The sequence below is a fragment of the Procambarus clarkii genome, chromosome 27, assembly GCF_040958095.1.
Source record: "Procambarus clarkii isolate CNS0578487 chromosome 27, FALCON_Pclarkii_2.0, whole genome shotgun sequence".
NCBI classification, from domain to species: Eukaryota; Metazoa; Arthropoda; class Malacostraca; order Decapoda; family Cambaridae; genus Procambarus; species Procambarus clarkii.
The window spans coordinates 8,736,970-8,757,702 of record NC_091176.1 but is presented as its reverse complement, the minus strand read 5'-3'; the positions used below and the strand labels follow the sequence as shown (position 1 = coordinate 8,757,702).

The following is a 20,733-nucleotide window of genomic DNA, read 5'->3' as shown; positions in this document are numbered from 1 at the left end:
ATATACCTATCTTCAAGCAGCAATTCAATCATTCAAACCGACTTATAATAGTTATTCATATATAAATGGTAACCTTTGTTCTTCAGTAGTTCAGAGCGGGAAGACGTTGGCGCGCAGTTTAAAATCAGTCAAAATCGGATAAAAACCTGAATTTTAGCAAATATTTCAAATTTTGATGCAATACTTCATCATTAGTGGACATTGAGCAGCTAAAATTTTGACTGTATACTTTGTCATTAGTGGGCGAAAGTGTTTGAAGCCTGTCATATGAAGAAATGTTGTCAAAGCTTACATTACAATCTCTAGAATGGCGAAGAATTAGGAGTGACATACGGTAGAGGTGCACAATGGGATAAATGGACATAACAAAGGGGACATTAATGGGGTATTAAAAGTAACAACACAAGACAGAACTCGAAACAAAGTGTAAAAATTGGAAAAATTTAGATTTAGGAAAGAACTGCATGGGTAAATACACTGGGTTTGTACCTCAAGGTTCATGTATGCAATGTTACAGAGTTCCAATTAACTCCCATATATATGCATGCAGTTAATTTATGTTATATGTTTATGTTTTTTATGTTAAAATGTTTTTGTTGATTTGTCTGTATATTTTCATAAGTAAAGCATGTTTACCGTCTTATTCCAAGTTTTATGAAACTTTACAAGGTTTAGTACATAAAATTCAATATAATATTCTGGTTTTCATACAGGAATTATACGTTAATAAAACATCATCATAATAACGTAATGATGTCGTGTAAATAACGTTATATTGACGTCATATAAATGTTATATTTATGTTATAAGAACGTAAATTGGATAGGTTTACATAAAGTAAACAAAAAAACAAAATGTTGACTGAAAATTATTTATTCTTAAATATAAAGCATGAAAACATTATAATTCCATAGCATTCACTATTATTTTTAAAATTTTACATAAATCTTAAACTTTGTCTCTAGAATATATGTTTTTAGTTATATCTATTGGTATTAAGGACGTCAGAAACACGTAATAATGTCAAACGTTACAGTATTTCCTCTGTGACACCATTTACAAACGTCCACAAACGTTCTGTGTTTGCTGGGATATACTATTAGTTGAGCCGTTTGGGGACTTTGTCATATTTTGGTGTCTGTGTGGACATTAACTCTGGAAAGGAGATTCAGAATTTTAGTCATAAAATTTAGTCAAATTTCGTGGTTTGTGAACATTAACTTTAGAGAGGAGATTCCTAATTTTGCCAGGTTTTTCAGTCATTGTAACTCTAACGTTTGAAGACGAGAAATTGGCTTTGCCATTTGTCAAGTTATTGTGGACTCTAACATACGTAGAGAGTTTCTTGACTGTCATATTTCCAGTCATTGAGGACTCCCACAATTGAGAAGAGTTGTTCGACTTTGCGAGTCCAGTTGGACTTCGTTTCTCTGAAAGCAAAGTGATACTTCACTGACTTGTGTTATTGATGTTTATGCTGAGGCATTACCCCCCCCCTTCCCCCACTCTACTTATGGAACGTCACTACCCACCAAGTTTACATCCCTTCAGCCAATCTTGAGTTGACTTGTCGGAAAATCCGACACCATTTAATATTATCATACAGGCAGATAATATTGCTGTGTTGTATAAACAAGTTAACCCATAGAAAATGTAACTTGTAGTGGAATTTCCGTCTATAGAAAACGGGATATCATTACCACATACTATTATAAATTCACCACCTATTATGGTGGGAATTATTCTTAAATACATTAGTCTTTGGACTTTACCATCATAAAAACATCTCATATAAATTAACTTAATTATCAGAATTAAAATAGAGTAAATGTGACCCTTCTATCACTTACTGTCATCTGGACAATGTAGGCCAGTAGCGTCAGTGAGGAGGGAGTGGTCAGCCATTGTTATTGTTTAAGACCACAGAGTCGTGGAGCGAATTACGGCTCCTATAAATTCTCTTGGACGAAGTGTTATGGAAGATCAGAGTAGTGATCTGCCATCATCAACAAGCTGTCATCAATCTCAAGGGAAGTGTCTTTCCGAAACCCGTTTATCTTTCATTTATGGCCATTTATGTCAGGTAGATATTGGGTGGGCCGGTTAGATCACAAATGATCGACTCAAACAAGGTAATTAAGCCTAGGTCTTTATGGTTCCTTGTACAGTGTTTTCTCTGATATAGCTGTCATATATTAGGATTCTGGCTTCATAGCTAGCGCCCTCTTGACAGGTCAAGACGAGGAAGCATGCTTTGTGTACCAGTTACTGGGTGATGGAAGCTACCTCAAAGAGGATAATTTGGTGTCTACATCCTGGTTATACCTGGTGGACTAAGGCCTGCTGTACAATAAGATAAGAAACCTCTTCAATGTAAACTAATGTGTAGTTAATACTGTAGTTTGATTGGCTGCACATATATAAATTTAATATAAACCCCTCCTAATGTGTAGAGGATCGATTTGTGAGATTATTGCAGAAATACAGTCCACTTATCATCATACCAATTGCTATCGAAATATATAAAATAACGTAAATATAAATTCTATATAAATTCATATAAATTAAATAAATATAAATCTCACAGGTTGGTTCCCACATTACTTGGTCATCTTTGAACCGGATGACAGATTATTGGTCCTATGAACCCACATTATTGGTCATCTTCGAGTCAGATTACAGATTATTTGGTCATCTTAGTACCGGATGAACCAGTTAACCAGTGGATTCATTAAATATACTAGTGCAGTGTGATTTATACAAAGCCAGCAGTCAAAGACGGCGGCGTTGCCTCGTGCGAGCTCAGGAGCCCCCCTCAGTTCATTTCAGCCTCATCAGCGGTTTCATATGGTCACCCATAAATTTGGTGGCGTGTTATTCCGTGAAATGACAGCGCTAATATTGAAGCCAGCCAAATTAGTGGCTGTGTCTTCGCGAGATTGTTCACGGATTTCGTGGTGTTAAATTTCGCGAGAGATTATCCACGAATTTTGTGGAGTTTATTTCGCGAGGTCACTAATAATATTTAATACTTCTAGATAATATTAGAAGTTTCATAGAGGCAATTAAGAGGCTATTATCAATAATTGTGTATATTATTTCTCCAAAATAGAGAATTATTTAATATATTGCCTAGTGTTCACAATATAATATTTACTAATTGCCAACCCACAACAGGGTAGGATATTACCATTGACTAGTTGAACTATTTATTGTTCATCCTAGTCCCATTACCATAGTCTAGTTGTACTATATTAAACAACCCAGCACCATTAATGAATGGTGCAGACCCTATTTTGGGTGTAAATTTTATCAACTCGAGTTGAGTTGTGTATATATAATAATTTACTTATGATCATTACACCTTTGAGTGATTAATTAGTGTCTATACCATCCTAGGGTGATATAGAAGAGCTAACCTAAAGGTACTTCCATGACACTGGTTTATCACTCAAATCATTAGTGTGTATGATTGTATATATATATATATATAATGTGTATTAATTTTAAGTGCTAACCTCTAGTAGAGGTAGGATTACAGCCTAGTGATTGCAGAAATTTTATCCTAGGCTACCATCAGTACTTGCTCACAATTTATGAGCCAGTGGTGCCCAATTAACAAGTCACCATGACTAATCCACAGAAAGCAAAGAGTGCTTTAATAGCAAGTAAACGCCAACTGACAAGAGATCTCGACCAATATGAACAGTTGTTATATGAGCCTGTAATTAATTATCGTCGGTTGAAAATACCACTATTACAGATTCAAACCCAATTGCATATATTGAAAGCAAATAGGAAATCTTACCAAAATCAGGTCCACGACGACGACGACATAGTAGTTGAAGATGTGGAACCATTCCTGTCTGACCTAGCACAATATGAAGAAGAAACTCAAGCCAGGTTGGAGCACTTACACAGGATAATTGAATCAGAACAAATAGCCAGTACATCAAATAAAGTAGATAATGTTATGGATGATCTGGATCTTTTTGAGAATAAATGTCAAGCCAGATTAGATCCTTTAATCAACAAGAATAAAGCTTCACCCAGTAAAGCTTCACCCACTACAGCTTCACCCAATATTATACCACCAGAAATTAAGCAGTTCTCAGACAATTTATCCACAGTGTTACGGTGCCCTCTCCTATTTCTTTCGTTTGCCGGCTTAAAGAGTCATATCAGCTCTCCCTACTGATTCTCTGAGGTTCAGGGAGTCTAATGATATATGTGGCGACCAGACCGGCTGCCAGTTAAGGGAAGGGAGTTATATTACAAGTTTATAAAGAAGCCGGAGATGAACTAGATCAAATCTACACTGACGGGTCATCTAATCCTATCAATGGCAGGGCTGGTGCAGCATACACGGTAATCAAGGATAATACCTTCCAACGCAGAAATGAAGAAAAAGCACGTATTGAGAACTATGCATCTTCAACGCAAGCAGAGCTAACTGCCATTGTTATGGCGTTAAGGTTTCTTGAACGGAACACTAATGGTGCAGTGATTTGCACCGATTCAAAAGCAGCACTGCAAAGCCTAAGTAAAAATCAGGCAGAAAATCTTGCAATAGTCGCTGAAATCAAGAGAGCTGTGAGAGTACTTACCAATCAGGGAAGAGTCATCAAGTTTCTGTGGATCCCCTCCCATGTTGGAATATGTGGGAATGAACGAGCAGATGTGCTGGCTGCTGAAGGCGCTGAAGGAGACCATATTGAATACTTCATACCCAAGACTCAACTACAAATTAGAGGTATTATCAGGCAACATCACCGTGACAAGGTAACTGAGGAAAGGAGGATAGAAGCACAAACCAGTGAATCTGTACGATGGTACAACATGGTTGCAGCTGGCAATCCCAATCAGTATGGCCGAAGAGGAGGACGACGAGTGAGAGAATCTGTAATAGCGAGAATCCGTCTTGGATACAAATATCCATGGAGATTTGGAATGGAAACAACAGTTGATCAGCGAAGTTGCAGAATCTGTGGTGAGAGTGACGGACACCGCCTTGACCACTATCTACGTGAATGTGAACACCTGAGAGATATCAGAAATATGTGTAGAATAATAAACCCCACATTGTTTGAGTTAGGAAAACACTATTTGTCAAATATTGATACTGTTCTTAAAAGATTTCCCCATTTTGCACCCGCAAGATAACGTAAGCTTTTAAGGGTTGATAAATGTTAATCTTCTTGTTTGAGGAGCTGTTCACTTGAGACAGTTAAGCAAGTCCCAGCTGTGTCTGGGTACAAGTGACAGGATGAACAACCCAGCGGGTTTTCTTCCTATTGGGGAGTGTTGTACATTCTGCTATGGCGGTATGTTCACTCACAAGATGAGTGGCGCTGCCCAATAAACTCGCCCCTCGGGGCAAAATTTAAAATTTTGTAAATAAAGGAAAATTGGCGCCCTGTTATGAAATGAAACAGTATCCCCTACGGCAGATATGACCTTTTGGAAGGGACACTATGTCGATCGCGGATTGGCCGACGTAGGTCGCGGGCGACAAATCAGGGCCCGCCATGACGTCACCGAGTGCCCCGGGCGGCGCCAACGTCAGAGTTGTACTGACCGTGGAAGCGACAGGACGCGCCTCGGTCTGCTCTCAAGGATTGGAGGCTCTGCAAGCCTTGTTCAGTGGATTGAGCTGGCCTTCGTTGCCCACCATAGTTACTGGAGACCCTGCGCTTCTGGGAAGCAAAGAGGAACCAAGTTCAGTGAGCAGAGAAGTGCCCAAACTTGGAAAATAGTCGGCGACGACGCTGGGCGGCGCCGCTGGCTGGACGTTGAGGTCTGGAAGGTGGGCGAGCAAGCTAGCTGTGACTGGGGTCACATCCACTGAGAATCTTGGAAGGACGACACAGTGCCTAAGACAAGGAGCGACGCCCTGTGGGAGAGGCGAGTGTGGGGAAAGATAGTGATTAGCTCAGCGCCCATCGATGAACCAGGATTGGGGCAGCTGAATCTCAGGGATTGGAACGGCGACGACGCGAAGGCTTCACGACTCCTGAGGACCTGTGGAACGCCCTGGATCGTCGAGGATCGACCCAAGGAAGCGTGGGAACCTCACACCATCGAGGGACAGGCGTCGTGAGCCAGGAGTGTAAGGTAGATCATTTTCCCTCCCATTACCCCTTGTATGAGTAGGCTAGTTAGGCCACAATATTTACTTGTGCATGTGGCAGCAAGACTTTATTACTTTAATAGTAGAATAGGCTGCAAAGCAGCTTGTGTCCAGGACTGTCAGAGAGGACAGTGTGTATGGAGGGCAGGACAGTGAAGAAGAGGTGCCGACGTGGTGAAGAGGCCCTCCTGTGAGAGTGTGAGACTCCTGTCTTCCTGCCCATTTGAAGGAGTGTTGGAGGTCGTGGAAGAAGAGGCTGACGATCTCCGGACTCATCATCCATATTCCATATTCATGTATTACTTGTGATTGTGTGTGTGTGTTCATGTAATTTGCGTCAGTAAATCCACACTTTTTATTACTGTGTTTGAGTGTGCCTCCATTTGTGATATTTCTCTATGAGCATACACTTCTGGCTACAAACGATATATGATACACCCACTGAACTGCATTGCTGGGGTGCAGATATAATAACCCAGCTGGCGACCTTGCTAAGAGGAAGATAGAGAAGACAGGCGGGAAAGGAGTTCCTGCAACCTTTTTTTGTCTGGCAGGCAAGACTCAGGGAGGTTATGGTTATAGGTAAGCCTGAGTCTTCCTTCACTCCCCCACGGGTCTAGGCCGGAACTGTTAACAGCAGTTTCCCCGTGGTTGACTGAAGGGCTTCCAGGGTGGATCAGTGGCACCCCTTTGTGGTGGAAGCAAAGACCTGCGGAGGTGGGCATTGTTGGTCCTATCTTGTGTGACCAAGGAGACTCCGGTGAATCCAGGGAGTCGGAGGGGCTGAGTATTTGGGCCCTTTGAGCCCCTAGCAGCCGAGTGTTAGCAGAGCCCCGGACCGCCCACCCCCACGTGACAAGAGAACTGGCGACCTTGCCAGGATTCGAACCCCAGTAGCCAAGAACTGGGAACCTCGCCAGGAAGCGTGGATCAAGCTACAGTGTGGACCAAATTTCAAGACAAGTGTTGCCAGGGTACTAATACAGTGTGGCCAGTGAATTCGGTGGTACTGTTACTCAACCAGCTAAGGGACTGAAACGGTGAAATTAGTGCCTACTAACTTGTCTGTGCTGTCGTGTATGCTCAATGATATAGAGATGGAGGAAGACAAAGTGAGGAAATTTATTGACACAAGGGACGAGAGAATTTTAGAAGAGTGTACCAAGGCCCAGCTCCAACAAGTGGCAAACCACTTTGGGATCAGGTTGAGGACGACTAAGGTAGCGGAGCGAAGGATAGAGATCATGGCACAGCTCACAGCTCGAGAGGAAGCGACGGGAGAGGAGCCATCTCAAGAGGAGCCGTCCCGAGGAGAGCCGTCACAAGGTGAACCGTCCCGACTAGGGCCTCCCCAAGCGCCTACCAGCGTGGAGAGAATTCACAGTGAACATGGGAGCAGTGGAAGGTCCAGCTGTAGTAAGAGGAGCCTGCAACTGGAAATAATGAAGATGCAACTGGAAGCCCAGCTGCGACGAGAGGAAAGAGAAGCGCAAATGCAGCGAGAGGAACGTGCAGCTGAGCTGCAGCGAGGTGAGCGAGAAGCACGGCTGCAGCTGCAGCGAGAAGAAGGAGAGAGACAACTGCGACTGGAGGAGATAAAGGCAAAGAAAGAAGTCGAATTGCGTCGCGTTGAACGTGGTCTGCCCTCACTACCTGCACGGCGGGATGACCTCAAGGTAAGGGAACGTGACTTACCTACGTTTGAACCACAAGAAGCTGAGGCGTTCTTCGAACACTTTGAGCGGATAGCGACTCTGAAGGAGTGGCCGGAAGATGATTGGGCTGCTCTGGTCCAGGGCAGGTTGACTGGAGAGGCCCGGGAAGCCTATAACATGCTGGACCTAGAGGAGTGTACTAGTTATGACGCGATTAAGAATGCGGTTCTCCACTCATTCCGGCTGACTCCGGAGATGTACCGGAAGCGGTTCAGAGAGTGTACAAGAGCGTCGGGAAAGACTTACGCCGAGACCGCCAGGGATATGGAACGGAAATTCCTACGATGGTTGAAGGCGGAGGAAGCGGAGTCGGTGGATGATATCAAACGACTGATAGTGATGGAGAAGTTCATGTCGGTGCTCCATCCTGAGTTGCGAGTAAGGGTGAGAGAAGCAGGTATTAAGGACCTGAAGGCTGCAGCGGATCGAGCCGACATGCTGGAGGAGGCACTACATATCAGGAGGGAGGGGCCGCCCAGACACTCGCCTTACCCCAGGTCGGGAGGGAACCTTAGGAGTTCAGGAGGAGCGAGGACGGGTGGGGACTCTCCCAAGAGTAGTGTGCCCGATGAAGTAACGTGGTTCAAGAGCTCAAGAGACGCGGGGAGGAAGCCCCAAGCTGTGAGCAGTGGACCTAACTCGGGAACAAGTGCTGCAGTCCCGGACACGACGACAGGGAGTCCAAGGAGGACACAGGGGACGTCTGCAAGTGGTACCGCCAGAGTGACTGGCGAGTGGCCGCCCAGGGGAGGTGGCCGATGCTACAACTGTGGTGTGAGAGGACATTATGCCCGCGAGTGTGAGGAGCACCAAAGGAATGTAGGATTAATGTTGGAAGAGGAGAGAGTGTTTGTTCACACCCCATATTATAGTGGACCCAACGTGAATGGTTGGGAAATGAAGTTGGGCGAACATCCCTTCGTTTTCGGAGCCAACGTGAAGTTTGGAAAGTCAGACCCAGTGGAGGTTGCCGTGCTTCGAGATACGGGTGCTGACATAAGTATGGTGACCAGGAGTATTCTCCCCAAGGAATTTAATGATTCACCTGTGGGAGTGGTGAGGATACGCAGTGTGGGGGAGGAATACAGGTTGCCACTTCACGAAGTACAGCTGATTGCCGACTACGGAGTCGAGAGAGCTATAGTAGCTGTAGCCCCTAAGTTACCCCTAGAGCATGTACAGATGGTGCTGGGTAATGACCTCGGAGGAGGCAGGATACAACCCGATTGGGCCAGGAGTGCCTATGTTGCAAGCAGCAGTACAAGCCTGCCAGGTGAGGTATCGGTCGTTCCAGATGGTGGTGAGGAAGCCGACTTCGCCAGGGGAAACGTCGCCAGAGACGACGACAACGTGGGCGAGAGTGCAGAGAGGTCGTCGGAGGTAGTGGAAAACCCCGACGAAGCCCTCCGACTAAGCCTGATGATGCGTGTGGAGGAGTGGCGAGGAGCAGCCGTACAAACGCCTGGGGCGGTGAAGAGGCTGCAGACCGCACTCCCTCTATACAGAAACGTGAATAAAGTAAGCTCAGTGGATGAGCGAACGGCGGTGAAGGGCAGAGTGGAGGAGCCACGACGCAAGGCACCCTATGCCGGCCAGATGAATAGTGGTAGGTGCAAGACGGACCACCGTGGTGAGGTGAGCCACAGGGAGGTGGAAGAGCCCAACCACGAACCGAAGAAGACGTCTGCAGGGAAGAAAATCTCATGGAGGAGTGAAGATGTTCGTCGGGAACGAAGGAGCGAGTGGTATAGGAAAGGCAATACGAAGAAAGCAGGGAATAGGTACACCCAGGGTAGGCGCCAGCCTAACCAGAGGGGCATTGGGCCATCGCAAAAGCCTAGTGTGGAAGAGAGGAAGCTGCTGGATGGAGTACAGGTTACAAGTGCCACTGTGAGGAGACGACGCATCTACGGGAGAAGAGGAACCGAGAAGAGAGAAGGTTGGCGAAGAGGAGATCATGAGAGGAAACATGGAGTACCTGTAGGACGCAGTGGAAATGCAAGACTATCTCGGAGTGCACGACGCGGTGGAGGCGCTGCATGCACTAAATCTTACAGTGGTAACGAGCCGTGGGAGTACACTCGTAGCCTCGGAGAGGGGATTTCTTGTAGGTGTTCAGGGAACACCCATCACACCCGCTACTATGCGAGGTGGAGATATAATGAGACAAGTGACTGGCAAGGTGGAACGAGCCACATCGCCAACTGGAGGAGTGACACTTCAGGAACGGAGGGAGCAAGAGTATAGATTGCCCTCTTGAGTGCTGCTCTTCCGATATGACTCTTATTTTAAGGGGAGGGGTATGTTACGGTGCCCTCTCCTATTTCTTTCGTTTGCCGGCTTAAAGAGTCATATCAGCTCTCCCTACTGATTCTCTGAGGTTCAGGGAGTCTAATGATATATGTGGCGACCAGACCGGCTGCCAGTTAAGGGAAGGGAGTTATATTACAAGTTGTAAATAAAGGAAAATTGGCGCCCTGTTATGAAATGAAACAGTATCCCCTACGGCAGATATGACCTTTTGGAAGGGACACTATGTCGATCGCGGATTGGCCGACGTAGGTCGCGGGCGACAAATCAGGGCCCGCCATGACGTCACCGAGTGCCCCGGGCGGCGCCAACGTCAGAGTTGTACTGACCGTGGAAGCGACAGGACGCGCCTCGGTCTGCTCTCAAGGATTGGAGGCTCTGCAAGCCTTGTTCAGTGGATTGAGCTGGCCTTCGTTGCCCACCATAGTTACTGGAGACCCTGCGCTTCTGGGAAGCAAAGAGGAACCAAGTTCAGTGAGCAGAGAAGTGCCCAAACTTGGAAAATAGTCGGCGACGACGCTGGGCGGCGCCGCTGGCTGGACGTTGAGGTCTGGAAGGTGGGCGAGCAAGCTAGCTGTGACTGGGGTCACATCCACTGAGAATCTTGGAAGGACGACACAGTGCCTAAGACAAGGAGCGACGCCCTGTGGGAGAGGCGAGTGTGGGGAAAGATAGTGATTAGCTCAGCGCCCATCGATGAACCAGGATTGGGGCAGCTGAATCTCAGGGATTGGAACGGCGACGACGCGAAGGCTTCACGACTCCTGAGGACCTGTGGAACGCCCTGGATCGTCGAGGATCGACCCAAGGAAGCGTGGGAACCTCACACCATCGAGGGACAGGCGTCGTGAGCCAGGAGTGTAAGGTAGATCATTTTCCCTCCCATTACCCCTTGTATGAGTAGGCTAGTTAGGCCACAATATTTACTTGTGCATGTGGCAGCAAGACTTTATTACTTTAATAGTAGAATAGGCTGCAAAGCAGCTTGTGTCCAGGACTGTCAGAGAGGACAGTGTGTATGGAGGGCAGGACAGTGAAGAAGAGGTGCCGACGTGGTGAAGAGGCCCTCCTGTGAGAGTGTGAGACTCCTGTCTTCCTGCCCATTTGAAGGAGTGTTGGAGGTCGTGGAAGAAGAGGCTGACGATCTCCGGACTCATCATCCATATTCCATATTCATGTATTACTTGTGATTGTGTGTGTGTGTTCATGTAATTTGCGTCAGTAAATCCACACTTTTTATTACTGTGTTTGAGTGTGCCTCCATTTGTGATATTTCTCTATGAGCATACACTTCTGGCTACAAACGATATATGATACACCCACTGAACTGCATTGCTGGGGTGCAGATATAATAACCCAGCTGGCGACCTTGCTAAGAGGAAGATAGAGAAGACAGGCGGGAAAGGAGTTCCTGCAACCTTTTTTTGTCTGGCAGGCAAGACTCAGGGAGGTTATGGTTATAGGTAAGCCTGAGTCTTCCTTCACTCCCCCACGGGTCTAGGCCGGAACTGTTAACAGCAGTTTCCCCGTGGTTGACTGAAGGGCTTCCAGGGTGGATCAGTGGCACCCCTTTGTGGTGGAAGCAAAGACCTGCGGAGGTGGGCATTGTTGGTCCTATCTTGTGTGACCAAGGAGACTCCGGTGAATCCAGGGAGTCGGAGGGGCTGAGTATTTGGGCCCTTTGAGCCCCTAGCAGCCGAGTGTTAGCAGAGCCCCGGACCGCCCACCCCCACGTGACAACAGTCTCTGTGGATTCTGAAAACCCAATACCTGGGGCTACTAAGTTAACATGCCTCCAAACTAGAGGTGAAGCTGAACCAGTAGTAGAAAATGTAAATGAAAATAGCGACAGCAATAATTTCCCAGTCCAGCTTCCTAGAGATAATGCTGGCAATGAGAAAACTGTCATACATCTAGTACTACAATTGCTGGATTTACTTCAACCTGATCAGACTGCTGACTCATTACAATCCTTCAGCATGGAGTTTGAGTCACTACTAAGAACATTCAGTCTAAAGGTTGATATAACTACTAGTGAATGGATGATCAAAGTAGTCCTTCAACGAAAATTGTCCAGCGATATACTAGATGAATTATATGCACATCAACATAACACCATCCTGACAGTACAGGACATCACTGAAGGTTTACATTCCATCATAAACAAACGACGTGCAAATGAGGAAGTTAAACCCTCATGCAAGCCTTCAGTAATAGAAAATAATAGTCAATTAAAGGGTAAAATAACTACCCCAAATAAACATCAGTCAATTACACTCGCATCAAGTTGCAGAAAATCTGGCAATGCAGCAGCAACCTCCAAGCCTACTGTTACTAGTTCACCCAAACCGGTAACTTCCAAACGTGCAGTAGGCTGGGGGACATGTATGTTCTGCAAAAGGAAACATTCAACATACCGTTGTGCTAATTATCCAGACAGAGACACTCGTATTAAGCGACTCCAGGAATTAGGGAGATGTTCAAGGTGTCTCAAGTCACACAACATAGACTATTGTGATACCCAATTCAACACCTGCAACAGGTGTAGAAGAGGTAGGCACCATGCAGCACTGTGCAAATATACGAAATTAACGTATTCAAGACCCAAGGTGGAAGATAGCATTCCCACCACAGTATAGTACTGCAAGGTGCAACAAACAAAGAGTGTCCAATCGGCAAAGTCTAAAGGTAATACGACTTTGCCTACTGCCCAAATTACCATCCAGAATAAGAGGGCCAAGGTCCATACCCGTGGGTTGTTTGACCAAGGATCCCAGAGAACATATGTCACTAAAAGGTTGGCAGATGAACTACAATTAAGGCCTGTAGCCCAGACGTCATTCAATATCTCAGGGTTTGTAACAGATGCAGGACCTCAAGTCTACCAGGTGGTACAACCATCAGTACGGTTAGGCAGGTACGTCTGTAGAGTACAAGCCATTGTGGTGGACAAAATACCAGTAGACCTACAAGTTCAAGGTCTGAGAGCAACAGCGAAATTCCTGAAAAATAGAGGAATAAAATTGGCAGATAATATTAAGTCTGATCACCTCACCGACTTCGGTCTCCTTGTTGGGACAGACTATTGCCATCGATTCATCGGTAGCCCTACTAAATATCAGGGCATAACCATGTTAAAGTCTGCAGGAGGTAAATTACTCTCAGGCCCAGTATCAAGCCTGAGGAGACCTATGGCTGCAGATAAACAATACCAATAGAAATCTAAATTTGTCAGCTGATTATATTTCTCCAGTAGCATTATACTAAGGAGATTACAACTGACTATAGTAACAGAGGTTGATGTTAGTATCATCATTTAAAGCTGAAGATGAGTTCATGAGGCCTCAGTGGCAAATCAGTGAACAGTAGCCTAAACAGCTACAAGTCACTGCGTCCAATGTCACTGAACCCACTGCAGTCTCAGAACCATACTTTACTTTAATGATGAACTATTCAATCTTCTGAATCAATTAACTAAATTAAACCCCAATAAATTTGATGACTGATTTGATACATTTATTATTTAATCAAGATGTATTCCATGGGCCTCAGTGTTTATATATCAGTGACCAGTTACCTGAACAAACTTCAAGTTATATCTAATGTCACTGATCTCACTGCAGTCCCTGAATCATACTTGACTGTAGTACTTGATCACATTCAGTCTTCTGGGTTAAATAATATGTAATTAGGCTTGAATTTTAGCCTTCAAGAGTTAACAGGGAAATGAAATCGCATTAGACTTCTAACCCCTGCAACTCTAGTACGGGACATCCGTCCTGTACGAACAGACACACAAATGTGTGATTACTTACTACTAACTTCAAATTAATCTAATAATCCGAAGGAGGAGTATCGGTGTTCGTCTGTTCTAAATAGGACTTCGACCCGTGAGCAGCCCCCTGGGGAATTATGTCGGAAAATCCGACACCATTTAATATCATACAGGCAGATAATATTGCTGTGTTGTATAAACAAGTTAACCCATAGAAAATGTAACTTGTAGTGGAATTTCCGTCTATAGAAAACGGGATATCATTACCACATACTATTATAAATTCACCACCTATTATGGTGGGAATTATTCTTAAATACATTAGTCTTTGGACTTTACCATCATAAAAACATCTCATATAAATTAACTTAATTATCAGAATTAAAATAGAGTAAATGTGACCCTTCTATCACTTACTGTCATCTGGACAATGTAGGCCAGTAGCGTCAGTGAGGAGGGAGTGGTCAGCCATTGTTATTGTTTAAGACCACAGAGTCGTGGAGCAAATTACGGCTCCTATAAATTCTCTTGGACGAAGTGTTATGGAAGATCAGAGTAGTGATCTGCCATCATCAACAAGCTGTCATCAATCTCAAGGGAAGTGTCTTTCCGAAACCCGTTTATCTTTCATTTATGGCCATTTATGTCAGGTAGATATTGGGTGGGCCGGTTAGATCACAAATGATCGACTCAAACAAGGTAATTAAGCCTAGGTCTTTATGGTTCCTTGTACAGTGTTTTCTCTGATATAGCTGTCATATATTAGGATTCTGGCTTCATAGCTAGCACCCTCTTGACAGGTCAAGACGAGGAAGCATGCTTTGTGTACCAGTTACTGGGTGATGGAAGCTACCTCAAAGAGGATAATTTGGTGTCTACATCCTGGTTATACCTGGTGGACTAAGGCCTGCTGTACAATAAGATAAGAAACCTCTTCAATGTAAACTAATGTGTAGTTAATACTGTAGTTTGATTGGCTGCACATATATAAATTTAATATAAACCCCCCCTAATGTGTAGAGGATCGATTTGTGAGATTATTGCAGAAATACAGTCCACTTATCATCATACCAATTGCTATCGAAATATATAAAATAACGTAAATATAAATTCTATATAAATTCATATAAATTAAATAAATATAAATCTCACAGGTTGGTTCCCACATTACTTGGTCATCTTTGAACCGGATGACAGATTATTGGTCCTATGAACCCACATTATTGGTCATCTTCGAGTCAGATTACAGATTATTTGGTCATCTTAGTACCGGATGAACCAGTTAACCAGTGGATTCATTAAATATACTAGTGCAGTGTGATTTATACAAAGCCAGCAGTCAAAGACGGCGGCGTTGCCTCGTGCGAGCTCAGGAGCCCCCCTCAGTTCATTTCAGCCTCATCAGCGGTTTCATATGGTCACCCATAAATTTGGTGGCGTGTTATTCCGTGAAATGACAGCGCTAATATTGAAGCCAGCCAAATTAGTGGCTGTGTCTTCGCGAGATTGTTCACGGATTTCGTGGTGTTAAATTTCGCGAGAGATTATCCACGAATTTTGTGGAGTTTATTTCGCGAGGTCACTAATAATATTTAATACTTCTAGATAATATTAGAAGTTTCATAGAGGCAATTAAGAGGCTATTATCAATAATTGTGTATATTATTTCTCCAAAATAGAGAATTATTTAATATATTGCCTAGTGTTCACAATATAATATTTACTAATTGCCAACCCACAACAGGGTAGGATATTACCATTGACTAGTTGAACTATTTATTGTTCATCCTAGTCCCATTACCATAGTCTAGTTGTACTATATTAAACAACCCAGCACCATTAATAAATGGTGCAGACCCTATTTTGGGTGTAAATTTTATCAACTCGAGTTGAGTTGTGTATATATAATAATTTACTTATGATCATTACACCTTTGAGTGATTAATTAGTGTCTATACCATCCTAGGGTGATATAGAAGAGCTAACCTAAAGGTACTTCCATGACACTGGTTTATCACTCAAATCATTAGTGTGTATGATTGTATATATATATATAATGTGTATTAATTTTAAGTGCTAACCTCTAGTAGAGGTAGGATTACAGCCTAGTGATTGCAGAAATTTTATCCTAGGCTACCATCAGTACTTGCTCACAATTTATGAGCCAGTGGTGCCCAATTAACAAGTCACCATGACTAATCCACAGAAAGCAAAGAGTGCTTTAATAGCAAGTAAACGCCAACTGACAAGAGATCTCGACCAATATGAACAGTTGTTATATGAGCCTGTAATTAATTATCGTCGGTTGAAAATACCACTATTACAGATTCAAACCCAATTGCATATATTGAAAGCAAATAGGAAATCTTACCAAAATCAGGTCCACGACGACGACGACATAGTAGTTGAAGATGTGGAACCATTCCTGTCTGACTTAGCACAATATGAAGGAGAAACTCAAGCCAGATTGGAACACTTACACAGGATAATTGAATCAGAACAATTAGCCTGTACATCAAATAAAGTAGATAATGTTATGGATGATCTGGATCTTTTTGAGAATAAATGTCAAGCCAGATTAGATCCTTTAATCAACAAGGATAAAGCTTCACCCAGTAAAGCTTCACCCACTACAGCTTCACCCAATATTATACCACCAGAAATTAAGCAGTTCTCAGACAATTTATCCACAGTCTCTGTGGATTCTGAAAACCCAATACCTGGGGCTACTAAGTTAACATGCCTCCAAACTAGAGGTGAAGCTGAACCAGTAGTAGAAAATGTAAATGAAAATAGCGACAGCAATAATTTCCCAGTCCAGCTTCCTAGAGATAATGCTGGCAATGAGAAAACTGTCATACATCTAGTACTACAATTGCTGGATTTACCTCAACCTGATCAGACTGCTGACTCATTACAATCCTTCAGCATGGAGTTTGAGTCACTACTAAGAACATTCAGTCTTAAGGTTGATATAACTACTAGTGAATGGATGATCAAAGTAGTCCTTCAACGAAAATTGTCCAGCGATATACTAGATGAATTATATGCACATCAACATAACACCATCCTGACAGTACAGGACATCACTGAAGGTTTACATTCCATCATAAACAAACGACGTGCAAATGAGGAAGTTAAAGCCTCATGCAAGCCTTCAGTAATAGAAAATAATAGTCAATTAAAGGGTAAAATAACTACCCCAAATAAACATCAGTCAATTACACTCGCATCAAGTTGCAGAAAATCTGGCAATGCAGCAGCAACCTCCAAGCCTACTGTTACTAGTTCACCCAAACCGGTAACTTCCAAACGTGCAGTAGGCTGGGGGACATGTATGTTCTGCAAAAGGAAACATTCAACATACCGTTGTGCTAATTATCCAGACAGAGACACTCGTATTAAGCGACTCCAGGAATTAGGGAGATGTTCAAGGTGTCTCAAGTCACACAACATAGACTATTGTGATACCCAATTCAACACCTGCAACAGGTGTAGAAGAGGTAGGCACCATGCAGCACTGTGCAAATATACGAAATTAACGTATTCAAGACCCAAGGTGGAAGATAGCATTCCCACCACAGTATAGTACTGCAAGGTGCAACAAACAAAGAGTGTCCAATCGGCAAAGTCTAAAGGTAATACGACTTTGCCTACTGCCCAAATTACCATCCAGAATAAGAGGGCCAAGGTCCATACCCGTGGGTTGTTTGACCAAGGGTCCCAGAGAACATATGTCACTAAAAGGTTGGCAGATGAACTACAATTAAGGCCTGTAGCCCAGACGTCATTCAATATCTCAGGGTTTGTAACAGATGCAGGACCTCAAGTCTACCAGGTGGTACAACCATCAGTACGGTTAGGCAGGTACGTCTGTAGAGTACAAGCCATTGTGGTGGACAAAATACCAGTAGACCTACAAGTTCAAGATCTGAGAGCAACAGCCAAATTCCTGAAAAATAGAGGAATAAAATTGGCAGATAATATTAAGTCTGATCACCTCACCGACTTCGGTCTCCTTGTTGGGACAGACTATTGCCATCGATTCATCGGTAGCCCTACTAAATATCAGGGCATAACCATGTTAAATTCTGCAGGAGGTAAATTACTCTCAGGCCCAGTATCAAGCCTGAGGAGACCTATGGCTGCAGATAAACAATACCAATAGAAATCTAAATTTGTCAGCTGATTATATTTCTCCAGTAGCATTATACTAAGGAGATTACAACTGACTATAGTAACAGAGGTTGATGTTAGTATCATCATTTAAAGCTGAAGATGAGTTCATGAGGCCTCAGTGGCAAATCAGTGAACAGTAGTCTAAACAGCTACAAGTCACTGCGTCCAATGTCACTGAACCCACTGCAGTCTCAGAACCATACTTTACTTTAATGATGAACTATTCAATCTTCTGCATCAATTAACTAAATTAAACCCCAATAAATCTGATGACTGATTTGATACATTTATTATTTAATCAAGATGTATTCCATGGGCCTCAGTGTTTATATATCAGTGACCAGTTACCTGAACAAACTTCAAGTTATATCTAATGTCACTGATCTCACTGCAGTCCCTGAATCATACTTGACTGTAGTACTTGATCACATTCAGTCTTCTGGGTTAAATAATATGTAATTAGGCTTGAATTTTAGCCTTTCAAGAGTTAACAGGGAAATGAAATCGCATTAGACTTCTAACCCCTGCAACTTTAGTACGGGACATCCGTCCTGTACGAACAGACACAAATGTGTGATTACTTACTACTAACTTCAAATTAATCTAATAATCCGAAGGAGGAGTATCGGTGTTCGTCTGTTCTAAATAGGACTTCGACCCATGAGCAGCCCCCTGGGGAATTATGTCGGAAAATCCGACACCATTTAATATCATACAGGCAGATAATATTGCTGTGTTGTATAAACAAGTTAACCCATAGAAAATGTAACTAGTAGTGGAATTTCCGTCTATAGAAAACGGGATATCATTACCACATACTATAATAAATTCACCACCTATTATGGTGGGAATTATTCATAAATACATTAGTCTTTGGACTTTACCATCATAAAAACATCTCATATAAATTAACTTAATTATCAGAATTAAAATAGAGTAAATGTGACCCTTCTATCACTTACTGTCATCTGGACAATGTAGGCCAGTAGCGTCAGTGAGGAGGGAGTGGTCAGCCATTGTTATTGTTTAAGACCACAGAGTCGTGGAGCGAATTACGGCTCCTATAAATTCTCTTGGACGAAGTGTTATGGAAGATCAGAGTAGTGATCTGCCATCATCAACACGCTGTCATCAATCTCAAGGGAAGTGTCTTTCCGAAACCCGTTTATCTTTCATTTATGGCCATTTATGTCAGGTAGATATTGGGTGTCCCGGTTAGATCACAAACGATCGACTCAAACAAGGTAATTAAGCCTAGGTCTTTATGGTTCCTTGTACAGTGTTTTCTCTGATATAGCTGTCATATATTAGGATTCTGGCTTCATAGCTAGCGCCCTTTTGACAGGTCAAGACGAGGAAGCATGCTTTGTGTACCAGTTACTGGGTGATGGAAGCTACCTCAAAGAGGATAATTTGGTGTCTACATCCTGGTTATACCTGGTGGACTAAGGCCTGCTGTACAATAAGATAAGAAACCTCTTCAATGTAAACTAATGTGTAGTTAATACTGTAGTTTGATTGGCTGCACATATATAAATTTAATATAAACTCCCCCTAATGTGTAGAGGATCGATTTGTGAGATTATTGCAGAAATACAGTCCACTTATCATCATACCAATTGCTATCGAAATATATATAATAACGTAAATATAAATTCTATATAAATTCATATGACTAGTGTTCCCATGTTATTACATGATATTTGTTTAGTGACATCTAGCTGCTGTGTCTTGTGCTTTTTTGTTAATTTACTTCATTGTTTGTGAGTATGTATTAGATGTTTGTTTATAAATAAGCTGTGTCATGTAGATAAGTTCGACCCAGTAAACTGGAAGATTTTACTTTGACTTTCACTCTACCCTAGACATATTGCAAATTAATAATTTTAAGCCAGGAAGGTTCTTTGCTTCATGAGGGAAAGTTCCTATCCACAAGCCTTGCAGGGGATCATGGCATAACAACCAGCCACTTAGTTCTTACTAGAGAACAATAAAAGTTTTCCAGGATCTATCTCTAAGATCAGTGAAAAAAATGACGTAGATTCCAACAGTTCCTAAAATTGCTGTAAATTCACTCTTGCTCTCTACGTATTTATCAATGTACATTCCGTACAGGAGCGTCAGCCACTGATTTTGAACAACAACAGGGTTCGACGTCAGACATAAGTGAGTATACAAATATTTTTTCTTATTAAGTGCAAGTTACACATTCGAATAAACTTAAATGAAATGGAGATTAGACTTATTGTATTATATAACTTTATTGTTGCGCATCATTCAAGTAGTCCTGAACTATGTAAGCTCCAGACAGGTAGTCCTGAACTATGTAAGCTCCAGACAGGTAGTTTTGATCTATGTAAGCTCCAGACAGGTAGTCCTGAACTATGTAAGCTCCAGACAGGTAGTCCTGAACTATGTAAGCTCCAGACAGGTAGTCCTGAACTATGTAAGCTCCAGACAGGTAGTTCTGAACTATGTAAGCTCCAGACAGGTAGTCCTGAACTATGTAGCTCCAGACAGGTAGTCCTGAACTAAAAAAGCTTCAGACAGGTAGTCCAGAGCTACGCTTCATACAGGTACTCCAGAGCTACCTGTAGAGCGTAGTTTGATAACTTCGAACATTT

The 20,733-nt window shown here is 43.0% G+C and overlaps 1 protein-coding gene across 1 annotated transcript in view; it reads right to left on the bottom strand.

The window, feature by feature from the left end:
- Positions 1 to 20,733, bottom strand: part of LOC123762808 (type-2 ice-structuring protein-like) — a 173,567-nt gene that overhangs the window by 22,445 nt on the left and 130,389 nt on the right. The gene's annotated exons all lie outside the window — the stretch shown is intronic.